This window comes from Puma concolor, chromosome E2 (genome assembly GCF_028749965.1).
Source record: "Puma concolor isolate L17-30 chromosome E2, mPumCon1.1.hap2, whole genome shotgun sequence".
Lineage (NCBI taxonomy): Eukaryota > Metazoa > Chordata > Mammalia > Carnivora > Felidae > Puma > Puma concolor.
The window spans coordinates 27,270,816-27,294,648 of record NC_141681.1 but is presented as its reverse complement, the minus strand read 5'-3'; the positions used below and the strand labels follow the sequence as shown (position 1 = coordinate 27,294,648).

Here is a 23,833-nt window from a genome sequence, read left to right as displayed (position 1 = left end):
ATGCCTACTCCAAAGTCAGAAAGGAATCAAGTTTTTGACTTGGAATCAACTAAATATTCAGAAGCATCTTCCCAGAAGTAACTGCAAAACTATAAAGCAATATAGTGTATAATATACTCAATTACTAAAAGATAACTGAGAATCCTTCATGGAGCTACTTTAAAAATGTAACTACACCAAGAGAACATATTTGTTCTAACAAATACACGTATTTGTTAGAATTCAATTTACAGTGCTGAAGAACATTGTAAAACCTCAGTCCTTCCCCATCCTTCAGAGGTCTTAACAGAAGTGCAAGTTAATTTACACTGAGGTTATATATTAATCACACAATAACTCCAACAGAAAAGACCACCTGTTTGTCACACTACAGTTTTCTATTTTTACACTGAAGAGAAGAAAAACTCAAATCCTGTGTCTCATCCTCCAAAAACTTGCTGGGGAAAAAAAATCTGTATTTGCTTTAATCACAACTAAGAAAATCTCACCCAAATACACATTGGTGGTATCTCACAATATATGTGTATCAATCAAGTCATTACACTCTACATATAAAACCTATACACTCTACCTATACAACTTACATGATTGTGGGAATGCAAGCTGGTGCAGCCACTCTGGAAAACAGTATGGAGGTTCCTCAAAAAACTAAAAATAGAACTACCCTACGACCCAGCAACTGCACTACTAGGTATTTATCCAAGGGATATAGGTGTGCTGTTTCAGAGGGACACATGCACCCCCATGTTTATAGCAGCACTATCCACAATAGCCAAAGTATGGAAACAGCCCAAATATCCATCGATGGATAAAGAAGATGTGGTATATACATACAATGGAGTATTACTCAGCAATAAAAAAGAATGAAATCTTGCCATTTGCAACTACGTGGATGGAACTGGAGAGTATTATGCTAAGTGAAATGAGTCAGAGAAAGACAAAAATCATAGGACTTCACTCATATGAGGGCTTTAAGAGACAAAACAGGTGAACGTAAGGGAAGGGAAACAAAAGTAATATAAAAACAGGGAGGGGGACAAAACAAAAGAGACTCACAAATATGGAGAACAAACTGAGGGTTACTGGAGGGGTTGTGGGAGGGGGGGATGGGCTAAATGGGAAGAGGCACTAAGGAATCCACTCCTGAAATCATTGTTGCACTGTATGCTAACTAATTTGGACGTAAATTTAAAAAAATAAAATAAAAAAAAAATAAAAGGGGCACCTGGGTGGCTTAACTGGTTAAGGCCTGACTTCAACTCAGGTCATGATCTCACAGTTCGTGGGTTCGAGCCCCGCGTCGGGCTCTGTGCTGATAGCTCTGAGCCTGGAGCCTGCTTCAGATTCTGTGTCTCCCTCTCTCTCTGATCCTCCCACACTCATGCTCACTCGCGCTCTCTCTCTCTCTCTCAAAAATAAACATTTAAAACAATTTTTTTATAAAAATAAAAATATTAAAAAAATAAATTTAAGAAAACACTATTGTGTGTCAATCAGGTCAATAAAATGGGGGGAAATCACATATTAGGAGTAAAGGAAAATTTTCCCTCGATAATTAATTACCTAAGAAACAGTTTAATTCTATAGAATTAGTATTTTTTTAAGTTTATTTATTGTGAGAGAGAGAGCACGCGCACGCACACACAAGCAGAGGGAAAGGAGAGAGTAAGGATGAGAATCCCAAGCTAGCTCTCCGCTGTCAGCACAGAGACCAATGTGGGGCTCAAACCTACCCATGAGATCATGACCTTAGCAGAAACCAAGAGTCGGATGCCTAACCAACTAAGCCACCCCAGGAGCTCCTGATTCTACAGAGTTATTATTAATAGACATAGTGTGATGTGCTAAACTCCAATCCACTCAATGAAAGTGAAACCCTGAACTACCAATCAACCTGCAGAAATTTTAACTGTAAGATGACAAACATTCTTTCAAAAAAACAAATGGCTGACCACATAGATGATGCTCACTTTTTTGATGAATAAGTTCACAGGCCTTTCTTTTCCTTGTACTGAATTCAAGCCGAGTGTGAAAATACAAAATGAACACTAGGGTAGAGTAGAAAAACCTGGTCTGACCTTAAACTAAGTCACCTTACTTTCCTCAGCTTCAATTTCCTAAAGGATGATACCTTAATTCTGTATGACCAGCTTTCCAAGTTTAACCATCTAAAAGATGTCAACAGGATTATAAGTATACGGTCCAAAAAAAAATCCTCTATAAATCTTCCCAAGTGTAACAAATGAAGCATCTTTCAATTACAATTCAGGGCAATTACATGTTTTTGTGAGGAAGCGGAGATTCCTTACCCACTATAAAATGAGGCAGAAAAACTTATTACAAAGCAAAACAGTGTATGCCATAGGTAAGTGAAACTGGCCAAAAGGTATAGAAGAAATCAATTTTGCTTAGGAAAATCAGGGAAAAGATTTATAGACAGTATACTTATGTCTCAACTGAAATGATGGATGTTTCGGTAGATACAAACAATGACATTCCAGATAAAAGGGGCAAAGATGCATTCAGGAACCACTGTATAACAGTCTTTTGACTATAGCATAAGACAGTAATAGGATGCCACAGGTAGGGAGGGATCAACAGTTACACAGCTCTAGGCCAAGGGATTTGAAGGACTTTGAGCAGAGGATGGCTATTTTCAAACCAATGATTTAGGAGGCAATTTGGGTGTAAGAATTAACAATATTCCTGGAATCATTTACACCCAGAATGTACTTACATACTACTTATGTAATAAAAATAAATATATAATAAACAAACCAAAGGGCAAAAATAGTGGAGATTAGTTACAAAGCTAGTGCAAAAAAGACAAAAGGGGATGATGCCTGGCTGGCTCAGTTGCTAGAGCATGGGACTCTTGATCTCGGGGTCATGAGTTCAAGCCCTATGTTGGGGGTAGAGAAGAAAGAGAGAGGAAGAAAGAGAGAGAGAGAAAGAGAGAAAAGGTCTGAAACAAAGGGATAACTATTCTTATGATTAGTGTACATAAAAACTTTAAACATTACATTTCAAAATCATGAGCTATAACTCCAAGGTGACAAACTTTGAAACTAATTACCTGAAAGGGAAAATGCTGAGCTCTTGATGAGGATTAAGAACAGTAAGATGATGTCTTTCGAAACACAACTTCATTCCCTTTTATATTTTACGTAATTAGTTCAACAACACATTCATTACACACAAAAAAACCTCTCTTGAAAACTGTTTAACATCGCATTCAACATATTAGGAATTTCCTCCTGACAACTGTTAACAACATTAACCAAGACATTTTATCCTGGAGGTTTATGCAGAGCTTTCCAGCATTAAAGACAAAATGCATTTCTTAAACCTATACTCTACATTTCCAAAGGCTGCATTTCCTTCAAATCTCAGCACAGGGTTTCAGATTAAGTCTACACTTCTAATTACTGACTTTTCAAACAGTGCTTTTCAGTGAACTGGTTTTATTTGCTTTGCTACATTCTTACAAATGTATGAGTGAAATGTACATTAAAATAGTGTGTATATAGAGAGTGCTAAAGGTTTTGAGCCCATTTTAGCTTTGAAACATGCTTCTCAAAAATTGTGAGCAAAGAGAAAAGGAACTGTAGGATTTTTCTATATATAAGGTCTTAAAATAAGACTCAGTGGGATACCATTTTGAAAGGTCCCAGCAGGAAGCTCAGTTTGGTCACAGGGCCATTTAAGAAGTGCTTCAGCTAATATCTTTAAATGACTTGAAAGTTAGTTTTGTACTTTAATAAAGTATACCAAGTTCATAAAATATAGCATTTCAAAATGGCAATTATTTTTGTTCATTTGAGAGGCAGAAACATCTTACCAAAAATTAGTGTCTTAAACAATGTGTGAGCATTCAATTAAAATTATTATGGACAAATTACCTTCCACAGCATTGAGTACCAAAGATTTCTTACCTCATGGAATGAAATAAAAATTCAAGTTCATCAATTCAGGCTAGTTAAAAAGAAAGCTTTTCATAAGTAAATCAGAATCTAACCAAAAACCTACTTGGAAAACCCAACATGCAAGGATGAATATGAGATTAGTCTTTACGCATGTCTTGAAGAGACAGTAAGCATCTCGTCTCCTGTCGTCACACAGTAGTTTGGTTTTTAAATGACACAACCCAAAGTTCAAGGGATGCCACAGCACTTAGCCTGACAAGAGTCCATGGTGACGAGACCGGGACTTAAACGCCCAATATAAAGTTAGAGACTAGAGAGAAAAAACTAAGCTAGAAACTAATCCAGTTGAGTTAGGAACCAAGAGCATTTCAGTTCAGTTCCACCGTGATGCCACAAAACCCTGCCTTAAGACTTCTAAGGTTACAATCTTGGGCAAAAAACGGAAATGCTTTCAGTGATGAATGGTCAAGTCTTTGTGCCTTGATTCCAATGAAGGACTTGGGACCCACACTTGTTGAAAAGGGACCAACGGTCTCAACTCTCAACCAGTTTTATCAACGTGCTTCCATTTCAGTAAAAGTACAACTAGATGCCTAAAACTTTATGTATCATCAGCTCATTTTCTACTTAGACAAGGTAACGATTTGCTGTGTCCTAAAACAAGATTATTTAAACTGTTACCGTATATTTTATTAATAGTTAAAACACTATGCTGTCAATCTTTGGAAAGGTAGGAATGTCAACCTGAGTCACAGATTACTAACAGATTACTGAAGATCTCTACAAAAACAGGTTTGTTCTTAATCTGTTTGACCTGCTTTCTAATTTTTTACTTGTCCTCTCACTTTTTTTCATCTAAGTATCCCTGTTCCTACCAAACGGATCATCACGAGAGCACTGTTCAGAATCCCCGTCAAAGTACTCAATTATTGGCTGTTAAAATCACTCTCCCAAGGCAATAGAATTACACAGAAATAAGGAGAGAAACTAAGGATCGTTACGCAGCTCACAATAAGAAAACAGGCTTTTTATTGGAGTCCTAAGAAATGTGACGTTAGATTGGGTGGCTTGAGGGGAAAAGTTTACTTCTCAAAGTTTATTTTAAACGCAGCATTTCCAAATCCACTATCAGGCATCTCCTTTTTGTAAAGTACAAATCTTACTCCTGGCGGGGTAATTATCTGTGTGAGGCCAGGTGGGTGAATTCTGCAGCGGAACGGGTAACGATAACGAGTAAGGATTTCGTGTGCGGCCTTAAGCAACCTCTACAAAACCTGGAGGAAGGCAATCCCTCCCCAGCCGCGAGGCCTCCAAGCGGTCGGCTCACTAGGGGGGCACTTCCCACGGGAGAGCAGAAGCCGCCACAACAGCACAGACAGCGGCCCAAGTGAAGGAGGGCCGACTTCGGAGAAAGTCGGAGCGCCCCAGCGCGCGAGTGGAACAAAACCTGTGGCGAGAAGTAATGAGGAAGTGCTCGCTCCCGCCTGCCCCTCCCACCGGCGGACACCCGAAACACCAGGGGTTTGACAACGTGCCGGGGGCACCGGGAGTGGGACTGCCAGCTCCGGGTCGACCAGAAAGAAGCAGGAGCCTACCAACTACTCCAAACACGGACCCTCGCCTCTGGAACTAGGCCTCGGGGGCCGAAGCCCACTGCACCCGTCCGGAAGCCCCGAGAGAAAGGGGCAGTTGAGGAGCTCGCGGGGACTGAGGAGGGTGCAGCCCGCGCGAAGCGAGGCCCAGCCGTCCGAATTGCCGCCACCGCCGCCCTCAAGAGCCTCCAGGCCCGGGCCGGGGACCACCCCGGGTCTCACCAGGCGCTCTGCCCTGCGCTCCGGGAAGCCTTCAGCCCCGGCCTTTTCTCTTCAGAGCCCAAAGAGTACGCGAGTCGTGGGAAGAGTCCACCCTCTCCCGCCTCGCCACTTCCCCGTCCCGACTGCCCCTCACTCCGCGGAGCTCCGGGAAACGCTCCCAATGGCCCCTGGACCACCCCGTTCCTTCGTCCACCGGCACTCGCGGTCCGTAGCTGACACTGCCAGCCGGCCCCAGCCCCCTGACCCCGGCCCACCTCACCTCAGGCGGCTCCGGCAGCGCTGGACACAGGAAACTCCTGAGTCCCCGACTCCGGCTCTCCTCGACCCCCTCTTCGGTTAACTCCGCTTGTTTCTCTACAAAATGGCGCCGGAGGTCGCGCGCTCACGTCGCGGCCTTTCCCCTCCCCGTTCCCATTTCATCATTCGCTGCCCGCCCGAGGAGGGATGGACCCAGCACCAGCCAATGATCGTACCCAGCCCGTGGCTCCCGCCCAATCACCGTGAGGTGCCCGCGGATTTAAACCAATCACACACTATCACTTGCAGAAGTCAAGGCAGAAACCAGGCTCCTGCTAGCAACTACCAATCCGGACTCCTACTTCGCGGGTTTTGGCCAATTGCCGCTCACCCGTCCCTTGGGACTGGAGTCGGCGCTCTCGCGCCTGCGCTCGAGAGGAAGACCAATGGAGAGACGCAGATAACTTCGATTTGGGGCTTCATGGACTTCCCACCTGCCCTCGAGGTCTTCCACCAATAAGGGCCTGGGATTGCCTCCGAGAAACAATAAATAAGGGAGGGGGCCCACAAACCCTCACCTCCCTGCGCGGGAACTACTTTGAGTTACGGTAAAACACTTTCCCCCACTCTCCTTTCTCTTTCCAAGTGTCAAGTCCGGTACGCTGCGGGGCGACGTTCCCCTCCCCTCGCGTTCCTTTGGCTGAGAACGCCAACTAGCAAGAAGCAAGCCAGACTGTAACGAGTGATGGCGCTTTGCTTTCTGGGATATGTAGTCGTCCCTCATCCGCGCGCCCCATTCCTGTCGCAAAAGTTTCGCGTCTTTTTCCGTCACTGACTGCGTCCCAAGAGAGCAGTGTGTGCTGGAGAATGTAGTCTCCTATTTGGTCCTAATTTGCTTCACTCTCATCAGAACTTTGTCTTCTATGTAGTTCTGCCTATTGAAGAAGAGATCTCTTACAGAGACGTAGGAAGCTAAGGTTCTCTTTTTAGCTTATTCCCTGTAATGGGTATCAGAAAGGATACCTATCAGAAAGGCTCTCCGGAGAATAAAGCATAGAAACCTATATTTTGCTGCGATTTGTCTATAGCAGACTATAAGATTTTATAGTCACCTATTCCCAGACAAAAGTAGGAGGACCGGGAAGGAAGTGTTGACTGGTTGGTTTTCGCTACCTTTGGAAAAAATACCTATCCTCATCACTCCCTCCTAGGCTAGACTCAGTAGCTTGTCTCCTAGCCATCTGTTTCATACTACCCTTTGTGTCTAAAAATACCCTTTTTAAAATCGTGATAAAAAACACTTCACATAAAATTTATCATCTTAACCATTTTTTTAATGTTCTGTACAGTAGTGTTAAATATATGCCCATTGTCATACAACTGATCTCTAGAACTTTTTCATTTTGTAAAACTGAAATTGTATACCAGTTGAACAACTCCCAATTTCCTCCCTCCAGTCCCTGACAACCACCATTGTACTTTCTAAGAGTTTGACTACTTTAGATATCTTATATAGGTGGAATCATGCAGTATGTGTCTTTTTGTGATTGGTTTCTTTCACTTAACATAATGTCCTAAAAATACTTTTTGACATCTGCCTTTCCTTGGTTGGAGGCCAACTCTTTTAGCAAACATTTACTCATTGTCTTATGTTTTCAAGCAACTGTATGAAATACAGGAACCCCACATGCAGCTAGGGCAAGGGCTGTTTCAGTCTCGTTTATTGCTGTATTCCCAGCACCTAGCACAGTACCTAGCACATGGTAGACACACAAACAAATGAATGCTGAAAAATCAGGAAATAGACTTATAACATTATGTTAGTGGTAAAAGACCCCTCAAACATATCAAGGATGAGGAATAAATCTTTGTATACAGCGTTGCTGTATAAAATTGCTAAAACATCTGTGGATAGCATTTTAGCCAAGTTTATCAAAATTGAAAGCGCATAAGCCCACTGACCCAGTAATTCCATGTCTAGGAATTTATTCCACAGGTGAACATTGCAAATTTGCATAGATATGAATGTATAAAAATTCACTGACACATTGTTTATGGGGCCTCTCAAAATTGGAAACAATAGAGAACAGGTTAAATAAATGTATGCTACATTCATACAATGGAATACTATTTAGTTTTTGAAAAGAATGAGGCAAATCTATATGTACTTCAATGAAATGATTCCAAGATTTACTGTTTTTTTTTTAATTTTTTTTTAATGTTTATTTTTCAGAGAAAGACAGAGCATGAGTGGGGCAGGGGCAGGGAAAGAGTGAGACACAGAATCCATAGCAGGCTCTAAGCTATCAGCACAGAGCCTAATGTGGGGGTCGAACTCATGATCCGAAGATCATCACCTGAGCCAAAGTCAGATGCTCAACCAGCTGAGCCACCCAGAAGCCCCTCAAGATTTATTGTTAAATTTAAAAAGGTGTACAATAGAAAAAACAATAGCATAATCATTACGTTACCATCTGTGTAGGAAAAAATTAACTGTCTATATTTACATATAACTGAATGCATAAAAGGCTTGGAGCTGCGTCTGGGTGGCTCAGTCGGTTGAGCATCTGACTCTTGATACCTGCTCAGGTCATGATCTCATGGTTCCTAAGATCAAGCCCCACGTTGGGTTCCCTCCCTCCTCTCCCTCTCCCCCTCACCTGCTTGGGCTCTTCCTCTCTCTCTCTCTCTCTCTCTCTCTCTCTCAAAATAAATAAATAAACATGGGGGGGGGGGGTTTGGAAAGATATGCGTTCCTACCAAACTGACACTAGTGGTTATCCCTTGGGAGGGAAGTACAATGAAGAAGGGTAAAGGGAACTTTTGCTTTTTATTCTCTACATTACCACACTATTTGAACTGTTTACAAAGCAGATGTATTCATGTCTTTTTTGTATAATTTACATTTTTTCTTTTTTAGAAAAGAGACTGATAGCCATAAAGGTCAACTAAGGTTAACTCTGTAATTCTACGACTAGTTCAGACCTCAAACATAGATCTCCTAAAATAAGGTAAGTTGACAGAAAACTGAGTTGCCTTTCCCCACTTCAGCCTGTCTCTGCCAGAAAAATCACTTGCTACTTTATACTGAGACTGTTCCAGGACATTCTTAAAGCCCACTGCAGTCCCTACCCTGGAAATAACACATTAATACCACTCCTGAGGACCTGACCTGCCTTGACTTAGTCAAGTACCTGCAGGATTCACACAATAGCCTGGAGATAAAAGTCCTTCAACTGTGTGTTGTCAAGAATTCTGGGTGGCTTCCATCCCTACTAGAAGTGGAGAGACCTTATAGAATGTTTACCAACTGTAAAAAGTAAAGGAGATTGACCTGGTGTACTTTTTCATTTTACTGAAAAACACAGTAGGAAATCATGCCCAAACTATTTTACTAGAGACCTTCACAAAAGATTCACTAAATCACTCAGCAATTACGTGTCCTAGGGTTCAAAACATATTTAGAAACAGAACACTTCAGCCAGCTGTTAATTACTCACCTGGCCTCTTTCCTCAGCCTTCTTCTTCTGATCCTTCACCCCCCAATTAATTGTGCATCCCAAGCTCTGGAAGAATTTTACAAACTCTTTTAATTGTTTACCAAAATAGCCTGGAGGAGGAAACCTAAGTGTCAGGAAACAAAAACCTTACAGAATTGGGTTGCAATCAGTTGAGGCAAATTTACCTAGAAGACAAAGGACTTTGAGACTTTTAGATCTGTGGGGCGCCTGGGTGGTTCAGTCAGTTAAGCGGCAGGTCATGATCTCAGTTTCTTGAGTTCTCATGAGTTCCAGCCCCACATCAGGCTCTGTGCTGACATCTCAGAGCCTGGAGCCTGCCTCGGATTCTGTGTCTCCCTCTCTTTCTGCCCCTCCCTCGCTCAGGCTGTGTCTCTCTCTGTCTCTCAAAAATAAAAAAAGATTAAAAAAAAAAAGATCTGTGTGAACTATATATGTTTAGGTGCTTGGAAGAAGGGTGAACAACAAAAACAACAAAAAAGCAAGCAGAAATACAAGACTTACTACTTCATGTTCCCCTTTTTCGGTGCCATTTATCAGATGGTTCAGTAAATTCAATTTACAGTACTGTTGACTACCTTAGGATTCTCTGTCCTATCCAGAGCAGCTCCCTGACAGCCCAACCCTAAATTCTAATCTTCTTCCAGCCCATCACCACTGCCTAGCAGCAAAGCTCCTGACTCCCTAAGCACCCATGCTTTGGTATCACTTTGGTGGCTCTACCCTGAGGGCAGTGTGTCCAGGGAAGCACACTGCAAAAAACTCACTGAGAAGTTCTGAAACTCAAGTGCTAAACCAGGCTGTACCCCTAACTTTCTGTGTAACCTTGGGAGGGTCATTCCCTTCCCTGGACCAGTTCTTTCCTTCTTCACTACTCTGAGGATATCGGGCAAGATTACATGGCTCCCCGGTTGTGCACTTTTGACTCCTAAGAAGCCAAGGACCTACTGTGGGGAGCTGGAATTCTTATGTGTGCATAGGTTTCTTTGATCAGCCAATATATTCTAAAAATACAACTTTACATGCTTTATCCCATCCACACCTCAGGACCCTGTGAGGTACAGATTGAGTTATTTACCCCATGTTACAGATCATAAAACCAAGGCTTAGAGAAGCTGAGTCACTCGCTGGAGGTCACATACCTAGTCAATGGCAGAGCAAGTGTTGAAACCCAACCTGTCTGATTTCAGGGCTCATATTCTCGGGCACCATGCTCTTAGTCATTGTTTGGAAAAACCCCTGCCCAGGTAACCTCCCAGCTGTAATGTTCAATGGCCCATTAGCAACCAGATAGTTTCCAAAAAAAAAAAAAAAAAAAAAAAAAAATATATATATATATATATATATATATATACACATATATATATATATATATATATATATATATATATATATATATATAAAATCTGACAGGGTGTTATAAATTAGTGATACAGGTCCTGAAAATACTGCTGTGTGTTTGGTGTTTTCCAGTTGAGTTTGCATTTGAATTACTAGATCCTATCCTTAACGGGAAATTTGTTCTAGGACTGTGTAGGAGCTTCTGACTTAATTTAAGGTTGTTAATCCCCCCGTCTCTTTTCATGAGAGAACACAGAAGAAGCTCGGAAGGAACAGGAAAGGCCACACAGCATGGCCTCTGGTTCATGGATACTTTAGAATTATCTAAATGGATGCTTGCACACAAATTAGGGCAGGTCTAAGAAATATGCCTGGGGTCCAGGCAGATGAGTGAACCTTAGGACTACTGATAGAACTCTGAGCTGGACAAAGTCTGTGACTCTGCTCTAATTTTCTGTGTCCTCTCTGATTACAGACCTAATGATTGAAGTGGTTGTCTGTACGCTGGACTTGTAGCTCAAACTCTTTTTCCTTCACCCATCTGGGCGCCTGCCTTGGCAGATAGTTCATTTTGTATTACAGACTTCTCAGGGCACTATCTGAGCCCCAATGTAGACTTAACATTCTTTTTTCATATTTATAATTGCTTTAAAGAAAATTTTTTTTAAATCCAAGTTAGTTAATATACAGTGTCATAATGGTTTCAGGTAGACTTAACATTTTTTTTTACCTAACATTTATCTCTACTATCATTTCAGGGACCTTAGAGATGTAAACTTGAACCGTGTCCTGAACAGGAGAAGGGGTGGGCAATAAATTGGGGATTGTCCTCCAAACTCCTCTTCAGCACTCCATACTTCCCGCTCTAGGGTATAAGTACATCAGAAATTTAACCTCTTCCAAATACAGCCAGGTGCTCCTAGATGGCCATCTTCTTGATGTAACCTTGTATGGTGGCGGAGGCAAGGGAACTCTCTGGGATTCCTTTGTAAGGGCACAAATCTCATTCATAAGTGCTCCACCCTCATGACCTGATCATTTCCTAAAGGCCCCACCTCCCAATATCATCACTTTGGGATGGCGATATGTTTACCTGCATTTTAGGCTGTTTAATTTTTAGCTATCTGCCTCAGCATGGTGATGGGCTCATAGTAGGTGCTCTATAAATATGGAATAAGTGAATGAATGGCTCTTTTTTTTTTTACTTTTTTTTCCTGAAGTTTATTTATGTTTGAGAGAGAGAGAGAGAGAGAGAGAGAGGGCAAGGAGTAGAGAGAGAGGGAGACACAGAATCCAAAGCAGGCTCCAGGCTCTGAGCTGCCAGCACAGAGCCCAATGTGGGGCTTGAACTCTGAAGGGTAAGATCATGACCTGAGCCGAAGTAGGATACTTAACTCATTGAGTCACCCAGGTGCCTTTAAAAAACTCTTGAAGAGAGTCAACTCCAGAGAATCACTTCTTTTTAATAGGCTGTTGATCATATACAACATCTAATCCTGCTATCTCGATATAGACAATAGACAAATAGATACATCTGTTCAAAAGGGGAGGGGGGTAGGTAGAGGTGTAGAAAAATGGCTTTCAAAGTTACCTTTAAGTGAGAAAGCCTCTCAAAATGCAACTTGTGTTAAGGTTTATTTTTTCTAAATCGCTGGCAAGAATTTGATCCCTCCCATCAGCTCTAGGAGTCAGGATATGAGCCAGAGAAAGTTTCCTGTCACTTTGCAGATGCGAAAATAGAGACTCAGAAGAGCTTAGTGTCTCTATTAAGGTCAAGTAGCAAATTAGAGGCAGAACCTTCACTGGAACCCGGCAGCTTCTGGAGAATTCCAGGAGCAGCCTACTTGTCCATCCTCCTCACGTAGACCTTTTTTGTCTTCCCCCTTTTCCTCTTCCCAGATTTCACTACTTTGGCGATAGCAGCATAGAGCTTTGGAGAAGGGCAGTGAGAGTGCTTGGAAGGGGAGGCACCTCAAGAGAAGCAGATTGGGTGTACGGGAAGACCCAGCCTTTGGGGAACCTAACCCACATATGAGGAAGATCACAATTCTTCAGGAAGCTTTTGAACATCTCCAGAGCCTGAACAGGTTGGTATTGGAGCACTAGAACACCTGAGCCCTTTGAAAAGAAAGGTTAAATCATTAGTACCAGTTATCTGGCTAGTACGTTTCTGTAGAGCAATGGTTCTCACAATGGAGTTCCCTCAGCAGCAGCAGCAACTCCATCTGGGAACTTGTTAGAAATACACATTCTTTTTTTTTTTTTTTTTAATGTTTATATTTTTGAGAGACAGAGAGTGAGCAGAGGAGGGGCAGACAGAGAGGGAGACAAAGAATCCAAAGCAGGGTCCAGGTTCTGAGCTGTCAGCACAGAGCCTGACATGGGGCTCAAACTGCGAGATCATGACCTGAGCCAAAGTTGGACGCTCAACAAACTGAGCCACCCAGGCACCCCCCCACTTTTTTTAAGATTTATTATTATTCTTATATTAGAAAGAGAGAGAGAGAGTGTGTGTGTGTCTGTATGAGCAGGGGGCAGGGGGAGAGGGAGAGAGAAAGAGAAAGAGAATCTTAAGCAGGCTCTACACTCAGTGCAGAGCCCAATGAGGGGCTCAATCCCATGACCCTGGGATCATGACCTGAGCTGAAATCAAGACGCTCTCGACGCTCAGTTGACCGAGGCACCCAGGTGCCCCCCAAAACACATTCCTTTACACTCTAGCCCAGATCTACAGAATCCCACACCCTGGGGCTAGAGCCCACCAGGCTACCCTCCTAGTGATTCTGATATGTTTTAAACTTTGAAAAGCACTGCTCCAGAGTTGAAGTTTTATATTAACTTTTTTTTTTTTTTTTTAGCAGAAAAAGTACTAACTTTTTTTTTTTTCTTATGCTATAGAGGCCTGGATAGAGAGACAGGGGAGATCACTGGAGATGTTTGGGGGCTTCTTGGGGAAGGTGGTATTTGAATGGGGACTTTATGACCCTAACCTCAGTCTTCCTAATTATATTCTCCAAGCTATGGGGCTTCTAACTGCATCCACTTTTCTCAGGTCCCCAAACCACAGCTGTCTTTAAGTCCAGAACAAGTCCCGGGGTCTCAAGCCAGGAACTTGGTTCTTTCTGGCTGGGTCCCATTTGGCACCCTTCACTGTTGAAGGGTGAAGAGCTTCCCTCCCTACCCCCAGGAGGACCTAGCCCAGATTGAGTCCTGAGTCACCTCCCCTGTGCAGGTTCTGGTGAGACACTGGTTAGGAGTTGGGTGGCCCCACCTTGATTCTGAGGAATGAGATCTCATATTCTTTACAGAAGCCAGCAGCCTATTTGTTCCAATATCAGGTAGTGGCTCACGATCTAGGAGACCAAAGAAGTGGGTCACTCAGCAACTGTGTTTTCTTTAGCCTCTGCAAAGAGGCTCCTCCTTAAAGTAACCCTCAGACCAACCGACCCCTATTTGGGTTTCCTCTCACAGCTACCAGCTCTGAGGGTATTTCTGGCTAGAGCATCACGTACTTATGAGCCAGTAACTCTCCCAGCTCTACAGCCACTGCCCCTCCATCACAAGGGCAGAACTTTCACTTCTTCCACAAATAACCATTGGTTAGACATCCACCATGCCCTAGATTGTAGCTCAGAAGAGTACAGGCCCTTCAGGTGCTGGCTGATGTTGCTCGCAGGCTAACAGAGAAGCCAACTGTCAAACAAAGAATTACAAGTATAATAAATGTTAATAAATGGGGAAGCACAGGAAGCTTTGGGGAGTCTATAACCCAGTGTAGGCATTCAAGCATTCTCTAAGGATGTGGAAGGAGTAGGAGTTCTCTGGATAGAGTGGCAGAGAGAGTTTGCATCCCAACAAAGACCCAAGCCTTACAGAGATGACACTGGCGTCTGTGGACATCTTTGAGGAACTGAAAGGCCAGGAGAGCTGGAGTTGAGAGAAGTGGCTGGAGACCTGCTAGAGCAGCCTTGCTCAGCCCTTTATCCTTAAGGGCTCTGGAAACCTTTGAAGGGTGGGGTAGAACAGGTGACATACTAATATGTGCATTGTTTTAAGGTCACATTGACTGTACCAAGGAGAAAGGGCGGGTGCCCAGCCAGAGAAGTTACTAGGAGGCTAACCAGGAAGCTACCCCAAAGGAGGGGGGGGGGGGGTGGGGACGCTGGGTAGAGCATCAGAGGGAAGTGAGGCCACCAGAGGGAAGGCAGATAAAAGTGTGGGGCTTTGGCAACCTACCTATGAAAGGTGAGGGAGGAAAAAGTTAAGTCTGCCCCAGGTGACTCACCCCCACAAAGCAGGAACAATGGAGGAGTGATGGTGGGTTCAAGGTGCCTGTGAATCACCCAAGAGGACAGATTGAGAGACCCCTGGGCTAAGGCTGCAGGACAAGGAGCTGGGAGACAGACTGCTGTTGGGGATTGAAGTCTCTGGCAGAAGGGCTGCTGTGGGGGAGACTTCGGAGAGCAGAGGCCTCAAGGCCCTGAGAAGAGGTACCTCCATTCACAGTTAAGGAGGGAAGAGCCTCGGGACAGCCTAGCCCAAGAGGATGAGGACGAGTAGAGGCTAAGCGAGGTCACAGAATCACAGAAGCCAGAGCACTGAGAGACTCTGTGTTTTTGTGCAGTCCAGCAAGGAAGGGATTGACAAGGCATCAGGCTGTGTGACCGGGCTGATGGTGACCTTGGAGAGAGCCATTTCTGTGGAATGAGGGGGGAGAAGCCAGATCTGAGTGGGAGATGTAGCTGGAAGGGAGAGGAGAGGTTTTTGTTCTGTTTTGTTTTTTTAAGATGGAGAGATTGGTGCATATTTAAATGCTAATGAACTTCTTTTGGAAAGAAGTTATCTCTCCTCAGGTTTTAGATAGCTTTTTAGATAGCTCGAGGGACAAGGTCTCCTTCTTTGTTTCCAAAAGGAAGGAAGAAATTTTTGGCCTTTGATCTCTCCAGCCCTGCCTACCTGATGGTTCTTCTCCCAGGCAGATGTATGGGGGGGGGGTGCAGCCCCCATTTTGGAGGGATACTGGAAGCCCCTCTTTCCCAGGCTGCGGATTTCCGGAAGAACAAAGGACCTCAGCGCTCCACTCTGACCCAGGCTTCCTCACCTGCTACTTCAGGGCCTCCACAAACCTCTCCCCACCCAGGAAATTGCAGGCCTGGTTAGTGTCCCCCGTGTAGACAAAAGGGCACAAAGGTCATTTTGCCGCAACTTCCAGCAGAGTGGGCCCCGTCACATGCTGCCTCTGGTACTGAGACCTAACCTGGGAGCTGAGGGGAGAAGAGCTAGGAACTGGGACTCCCTTGGGGCCCTTTTCAATTAGCCAAAAACTGCTCCTAGATATGGGCCTACCTGCTCCCCCAGGATGACAGTTCTATCCCACATCCTCTTCCTGGACCCTAGGGCCCTCACCTCCATGTCCTCTGCTTCCAATCGAACAGCTGCCTCTCCCTCAACCATTGCTTCTTTCAACAAATATTTGAGTACTTACAGTGTTCCTGACACTGTACAGGTGCTGGGATTGTAACAGTGTGCAAACATCCTGCCCTACATTTAATCCCTGTGGTCTCTGGCCTGTCTCTCCCTGACTGTGGGGTCACAGCCTCGCTGTAGTGACTTTACCGGTGGCTGCTGGATCTCCTCGGGTTCACCTGCACAGTCCCCAGGCACGGAGTGAGTCCCTGCCTCAGGTAATTCTGGTTTGGCTGCAAGTACAGGATGGGGCATGGATGCACTCAGGCACCCCAGGGATGGGACCATTCGGAGGCTGGAGGCAGCGAGTGTTAAGTGTAGGAAGGGGTTATGTGGTAGAGAGCCTCAGATATTCCCTCCCTCCATTCCATTATTCCACACCCAGTCCCCCCAGACTCAGTGAATCCCATAGAGATGTTCTTTTTGTTTGGAATCCAACAAACTTTTTCTATGCTTTATACCCCTGATCCATTTCTTTCTTTTTTTTTTTTTTTTAACTTTTTAAAAAAGTTTTATTTATTTATCTTGAGAGGGGGAGAGAGAGAAAGAGCATGAGCAGGGGAGGGGCAGAGAGAGAGTCCCAAGCAGTTCTGCACTGCCAGCACAGAACCCAACGTGGGGCTTGAACCCACAAACCGTGAGATCATGACCTGAGCCAAAGTCAGCCGCTTAACTGACTGAGCCACCCAGGTGCCCCTCAAAAATAAATAAACATGAAAAAAAAATTAAAAACAAAACAGGGAGGGACAGGGGGATAAACAATAATACATACATACATACATACATACATATATAAACAATAAATCAAGCAAGCACACTAGGCAATCAAAGTGCTGTGACAAGTAATGAAGCAGAACAAGTTGCTGGAGTGACAAAGAGGTGGGCACTTATTTTTGTTTGAGGAGATCTCTGACTAGGATCTGAGCAGAGACCTGAGGAGCTGAGGGAGGAAGCCATGCAGGCATCTAGTGGCAAAGGGTTCCAGGCCAGGGACCAGGAAGCACATAGACCCTGAGGCTGACATCTGCTGAGTCTGTGGGTGAAAATGAAGCAGAGCTGAGGTGGTGGACAGGGAGGAGGAGGGTGGTAGAACAGGAGGTCACAGAGAAATAGGACTGTGGGGCCTGTCATTCAAGGTGAGGACCTCGGCTTTCCTCTAGTAAGAAGAGAAGCCATAGAGGATTTTGAGCTGAGGATGACGAGTTTTAAAAGACTGTTGCAGGGGTCCTTGGGTGGCTCAGTCGGTTAAGCGTTCAACTTCAGCTCAGGTCTTGATATCGCGGTTCGTGAGTTTGAGCCCCATGTCTCTCTGCCTCTCCCCTGCTCTTGCCCCCACCCCTCAAAATAAATAAATAACCTTAAAAAAAAAAGTAAAAGATGATTGCAAGGACAGGAGACTACAGGAAAACAAGGGTGGCAGCAGAAATTTGCAACCAAAAAGCCCAAGTTGGGTGGCCCTTCGCTCAAAAAGCCAATACTCAAGAGAAGAATTTTGATTGGCAACGAATAGGAGCTTTATTCAGGAGGCCAGGCACCTGGGGAGAAAGTGGACTCTCGTCCAAAAATCAACTCTGAGGTTTCTGCCTGGCCCAAAGATTTTTAAAGGAACTTCAGGGCAGTTAATCAGTAAAAGGGGAGCACAGTGGTCGGTGACACTCCTTGACCACGTGCACACTCAGTGGTGCCAGCTACGGATGTTATCTCTGTATTCAGAGGTTGTGTCCTGGTATTGTGCAAGAGGGTTTGTTCCAAGTCTTTCGAGGAAACAATGCATGATGTATAGATATACAAAGAAAGGTTATAGATGTAACCTTATACTTAGATATACAAAGAAAGTTAACCAATCACATGGGCTAAAGGTGCTTGCTAAAACTTAAAGAGTACTAAGTTGACTGGAGAGGCTGAGGCAGTGACTTCAGAATCACCAAATTAGAAGGATATTATAATAGTCCAGGCAACAGATGATGGTGGACTGGACTAGTTGCAGAGGTGGAGAAAAGCGATGCCTATAATAACGATCTCCAGACCGCAAGACATGGCTCTCACTGTCTCGCACCCCACCTGACCAACCACTTACTGGGGTGGCCATGTGGAACTGGTACCTTCAGAAGAGGTTGCTTGTGTGTGTTGCCAGCATAATGCCCCTGGTAGCCTTGTGCCATCCTCCGTGCCCCCCCTCCCTGCCCCCGGCAGGGTGACTAGAGGTTGAGGGTGTTGAAACCAGTGCCCTGAATCATGCCATAAACCTCCAGGACCAGCAGAGAGGAATCAGTCCAAGATCTTTCCAGGATAAAGGGTTTAATCACAATATACTATACTTCTGGCACAGGGTCTAATTACATTGACACCCAACATGATGAAAACTTCCAGTAGGGCATGTGAGACCTGAGCTTGTGCCCTCTGGCCTCTTGGAGCTGCCCCTGGGGAACACCTGCATGAAGCTGCAGGTACCACTACAACCTTTCCCCAGATAGATGGTTACCAAGTACCAGCCAGCTCGGACAAGCCAGTGGGCTCTATTCTGATCTAGGGGCCAGAGTTCACTATTTATGTATGTATGTATGTATGATTTAAACATTTTTTAACATTTATTTATTTTTGAGAGACAGAATGCAAGCCAGGGAGGGGCAGAGAGAGAGGGAGACACAGCACAGAGCCCGACACAGGGCTCAAACCTACATACTCTGAGACCATGACCTCAGCCAAAGTCAGACCCTTAACTGACTCAGCCACCCAGGTGCCCTATTTTTTTTTTAAGTTTATTTTTATTTATTTTCAGAGAGAGAGAGAGAGAGCAAGCAGGAAGGCCAGAGAGAGGGAGACAGAATCCCAAGCAGGCTCCGCGCCATCAGCACAGAGTCCATGCGAGGCTGGAACCCAGGAATGTGAGATCATGACCGGAGGCGAAGTTAAGAGTTGGACGTTTACTGACTAAGCCACCCAGGTGCCCCCACAATTTATTTTTTAAAATTTGGCTCATTCAGACAGAGGCAAGGGCTCTCTGGTCCTCTTCTCCCACCTATTGTCACTCCTTATAACTTGCCACCTATTTCCACCTGGGCATGCGCAGCAGGAACTTTGCAAGGCTGAATGGCTGCCAAACTTCTTGGCAGAAATCTGAGCTAGAGTACCCGGTAAATGCTCCTGAAGTGTTAATTCTTGTTTGAAAACCAAAATTTGGTGACCTGCAACAGCTCCCTGTATACAATAATCCTTTGTCAATGATCAAATGAAATTGTGAGTAAATAAAAGATAAAAATAAAAAAATAAAATAAATGAAGATGCGAGGTACTTCAGATTTTTGGGTTCCTGCAATGGTAAATCAGAACCCCAAGGGCCCAGCACCAGCACAGGAAGCAGAGGCAGAAACACTGCGGTGAGGCAGCCATCTCCTCTGAGTTGTTACCATTCCTGGTGAGATCTCCTGCTGCTTATTTTGTTTAAAAAAATCATACAGCACTGGGGAACCAGCTGGCTCAGTCAGCAGAGCATGTGACTCTTGATCTCAGGGTTGTGAGTTCAAGCCCCACGTTGGGTGTAAAGCCTACTTGAAAAAAGAAAAATCTGGGGCGCCTGGGTGGCGCAGTCGGTTAAGCGTCCGACTTCAGCCAGGTCACGATCTCTCAGTCTGTGAGTTCGAGCCCCGCGTCAGGCTCTGGGCTGATGGCTCGGAGCCTGGAACCTGTTTCCGATTCTGTGTCTCCCTCTCTCTCTGCCCCTCCTCCGTTCATGCTCTGTCTCTCTCTGTCCCAAAAATAAATAAACGTTGAAAAAAAAAAAAATTAAAAAAAAAAGAAAAAAGAAAAATCAGAGTGCTGTGGTTTGCATAAATCACTTTCTTTCTTTTTTTTTTTTTTTAATGTTTTCTTTGTGTGTGTGTGTGTGTGTGTGTGTGTGTGTATGTGTGTGTGTGTGTGTTTTATTTGAGAGAGGGAGAGGGAGAGAGAGAGTCCGATGCTCAGCAGACTGAGCCACCCAGGTGCCCCCATGAATCACTTTCCTAATGAAATCAGAGTCAATTCAGAGTTACCTCTAGACTCTTACTTATTTGTATTTAGATATGCACACCCTGTTAGGTGGGAGAGACAGGTGTGGGGTGGTGGTATATACTGCAGGGGAAATTGAGGACAGTCCTATCTCACCCAACGGAGTGAATGTTATCTCTGATGTGGATCAGGGCCTGCCTGTTGAGTGTTTTGTCATGGTCTTCGTAAGTTTCTTCCTGATTAACCCAGGATAGGGGGCAGGGTCCTCCTGACAGGGGCTGTACAGCCTGAACAACCCTGCCCTTAGACACAAAAAACTGAATTCTAGTTCACGCTCTGCTTCCTACTGCCTGCAGCCTTAGGGTAGTTTGTTTTCATGTCTACAAGATGGACATAATAATGCGAATTCTAAACAATAATAAAATTAAATCTGGAGTACATCAAACTTTTGTATTGTTTCAATTCTTTTTTTTAATATTTTTAAAATATTCATTTTTGAGAGACAAAGAGAGAGCATGAGTGGGGGAGGAGCAGAGAGAGATGGAGACACACAATCTGAAACAGACTCCAGGCTCTGAGCTGTCAGCACAGAGCCCGACACGGGGCTTGAACTCATGGGCTGCAAGATCATGACCTGAGCTGAAGTCTGACGCTTAACCAACTGAGCCACCCAGGCCCCCCTTGTTTGAATTCTTAATAAGGACAATATATTGCATTTGCAATTTAAAAAGCAAAAAGAGAGATGTCTGGGTGGCTCAGTTAGATAAGCATCTGACTCAATATCAGCTCAGGTTGTGGTTGAGCTCTGCACTGACAGCATGGATCCTACTTGGGATTCTCTCTCTGCCCCTCCCCTGCTTGTGCTCTTTCTCTCTCAAAAAATAAAAAGCAAAAAGAAAGCGGCACCTGGCTGGCTTAGTCTGAGGAACATGTGACTCTTGATCCTGGGGTTGTGAGTTTGAGCCCCATGATGGGTGTGGAGCCTACTTGAAAAAAATAAACTAAACAATTTTTAAATAAATAAATAAATATATATATATTGTGGAATGATTACCACAAGTTTAGTTAACAACTAATTACCTCACATAGTTAACAAATATTTTTTTTCTTATGGTGAGAACTTTTAAGATTTACTCCACTGGAAGCTTTCAAATATACAAGACAGTATTAACTGTAGTCACCATGCTGTATATTATATCCCCAAAACTTACTCATCTTATAATTGAAAATTTTTACTTTTTGTCCACCTTCATCCATTTTCCCCATCCCCCCAAAATAAGATTTTTTATTATTTATTTTTAAATGTTTATTTATTTTGAGAGGGAGAGGGAGAGGAGAGAGAGAGAGAGAGAACAAGCAGGAGAGGGGCAGAGAAAAAGGGTGAGAGAGAATCCCAAGCAGGCTGGGTGCTATCAGCACAGAGCCCAATGTGGGGCTCAAGCTCATGAACTGTGAGATCATGACTTGACCCAAAGTCTCAGGATCAACCGACTGAGTCACCCAGGTGCCCCCCAAATAAGATTTTTTAAAACAAAATGTGACTTCACCTATCTGCTTGCCTCACAGAATTGCTGTAAATAGAATTGGGAGTGTGTGTGTGTGTGTGTGTGTGTGTGTGTGTGTGTGTGAGAGAGAGAGAGAGAGAGAGAGAGAGAAAGGACACTGTGCATTGGGGTTATGAGCTCCTCTTTTTCCTTTGCTCTCTGCCAGCTGAAGAGGAGAGAGTTGCCCTCTCTACAGCCCTCACTGAGGAGAGGGGTGACTCACCTCATTGAAGCCATTGTCCTCTGTGTTGTAGAAGATTTTGCAGGTGTCCTCTCAGAGTCTGGTGTTGAGGGGAGTCTAGAGGCTGTGAGCAGAGAGCCGGAGAGTCAGGCTGTGAGGGCAGGGCCCCGGGGGCTCACCTCCATCCACGTGGCAGTCACTCCATTTCCTGCTGTATTAATTATCCCTGATCAGTCTAAACTGGCCTGCCTGGTGGCATTGCTTACCTCTGGCCTACAGATAGCAGAAAGCAACCTGCCTCAGAGATACATGTGCCAAGGACGGGAAGGAGATAGGACTTACTGCTGCCAGTGAGGCAGTGGTAGTAACCAAACTAGCAGAGTGTCATTGTTCAGCTGGTAGTTGCTCCTTCTGTTTCCCGCTCCAAAGCCCTGAACCCAAAAAAGACAACTAAATGCTAAGAAGCTCCCTCCTGATGGTAACAGTGATGATGTCTAACCTCAGTGGAGTGCTCACTGTGTGCCAGGGCCTGCTCTGAGCCCTTTACATTCATTGTCTCCTTTATTCACCATAACTCTGTAAAGCAGGGACTATTGTGAGAACTCCCAGTTTACAGATGGGGAAACCGAGCCACACAGCCAGTCAATGGCAGAGCCAAGATTCAAACCCAGACTGGTGCCATTTCTGGGCCTGCACCGTTAGCCACTTGGCTATGCAACCTCCTAAAGGATTAACTGAACAATATTCAGAATCTCAGAGCAGCTGACATCTTTCATATGAGCCTCATTTCCAGATGGGGAAACCTGTGTGAAACTGAATAAAGAAACCTTATTTAAAATGGAGTCATAAGGCCAGAAAGGGGAGCTCTCACAACCTCCTCAATTGCAGACCCCAACACGAAGAGGCGGACCTTGCATTCTCAACTGGAGGAAACCTATACTTTACCACCCCAGCAGGAAGAAGAAAGATTTCCTCCTCCTCCAGCAACAGCCCAGCCAATGAGACACTGTCACAACTCAGCCAATGAGAAGTCACAACACTTCAAACTCCCAGTTTACTCCAATGGACTTTCAGTTTACAACAGCGCCTCCCAACTCTCCACCTTCCTCTGTAAAACCTTGTTCTCTAGACTTGGCTCTGGTTTTGCCACGGCTTGTTTGTTCTGAACTGCGATTCTCTATCGTTCCTGAATAAATCTATTTTGCTGGCAAAATGACTGACAATTTTATCATTAAGGTTAACACGGGGGGGGGGGGGGGGGAGAACCTGGGTAGCTCAGTTGGGTAAACAACCAATTCTTGATTTCATCTCATGATCTCACAGGTTGGTGAGTTCGAGGCCTGAGACAGGCTCTGCCATGACAGTGGAGAGCCTGCTTCACATTCTGTCTCTCCCCCTCTCTTTCTGCCCCTCCCCTGCTCCTGTGCTCTCTCTCTTAAAATAAATAAATACACTTAAAAAACAAAAACGAAAACACTGGGGGTCGTGGGGTGGGGTCGGGGGAGGTCAAGGTCAAAGTTTAATCCTTATCCTACAAATGTATTCCAATCTTTCCATTGATCTCCACCCCCAGTGCTTTTGTTGGGTCTAGACCATCTGTCATTGTCACTTCTGCCTGGACCACAACAGTTCAACTCTTAGGCAAACCTCCTACCACCACCCCCACCCCGGCTCCCGCCTTTTTTTAAAGTAAGCTCTATGCCCAATTTGGGACTTGAACTCACCACCATGAGAGCTAGAGTTGCCTATTCCTATTGACTGAGACAGCCAGGCACTTTTTGAGGCAAACCCTATTAAGTGAAAAATTCCATCCTAATTTA

The 23,833-nt window shown here is 44.5% G+C and overlaps 1 protein-coding gene and 1 long non-coding RNA gene across 8 annotated transcripts in view; one reads left to right on the top strand and one right to left on the bottom strand.

Moving 5' to 3' along the window:
• CNOT1 (CCR4-NOT transcription complex subunit 1) overlaps positions 1 to 6,151 on the bottom strand; it is a 105,215-nt gene extending 99,064 nt beyond the window's left edge. For all 7 annotated transcript variants that reach the window (XM_025920769.2, XM_025920770.2, XM_086689290.1 and 4 more), the window contains exon 1: positions 6,000 to 6,151. The gene's annotated coding sequence lies outside the window, so the exon portion shown is untranslated. The remainder of the gene's footprint in view (positions 1 to 5,999) is intronic.
• LOC147573435 (uncharacterized) lies at positions 5,490 to 23,226 on the top strand. The gene is made up of 4 exons (XR_015244767.1): positions 5,490 to 6,585; positions 8,898 to 8,988; positions 12,736 to 12,923; positions 22,902 to 23,226. It is a non-coding gene; the product is annotated as an uncharacterized LOC147573435 (long non-coding RNA).
• Positions 23,227 to 23,833: the final 607 nt, after the last annotated feature.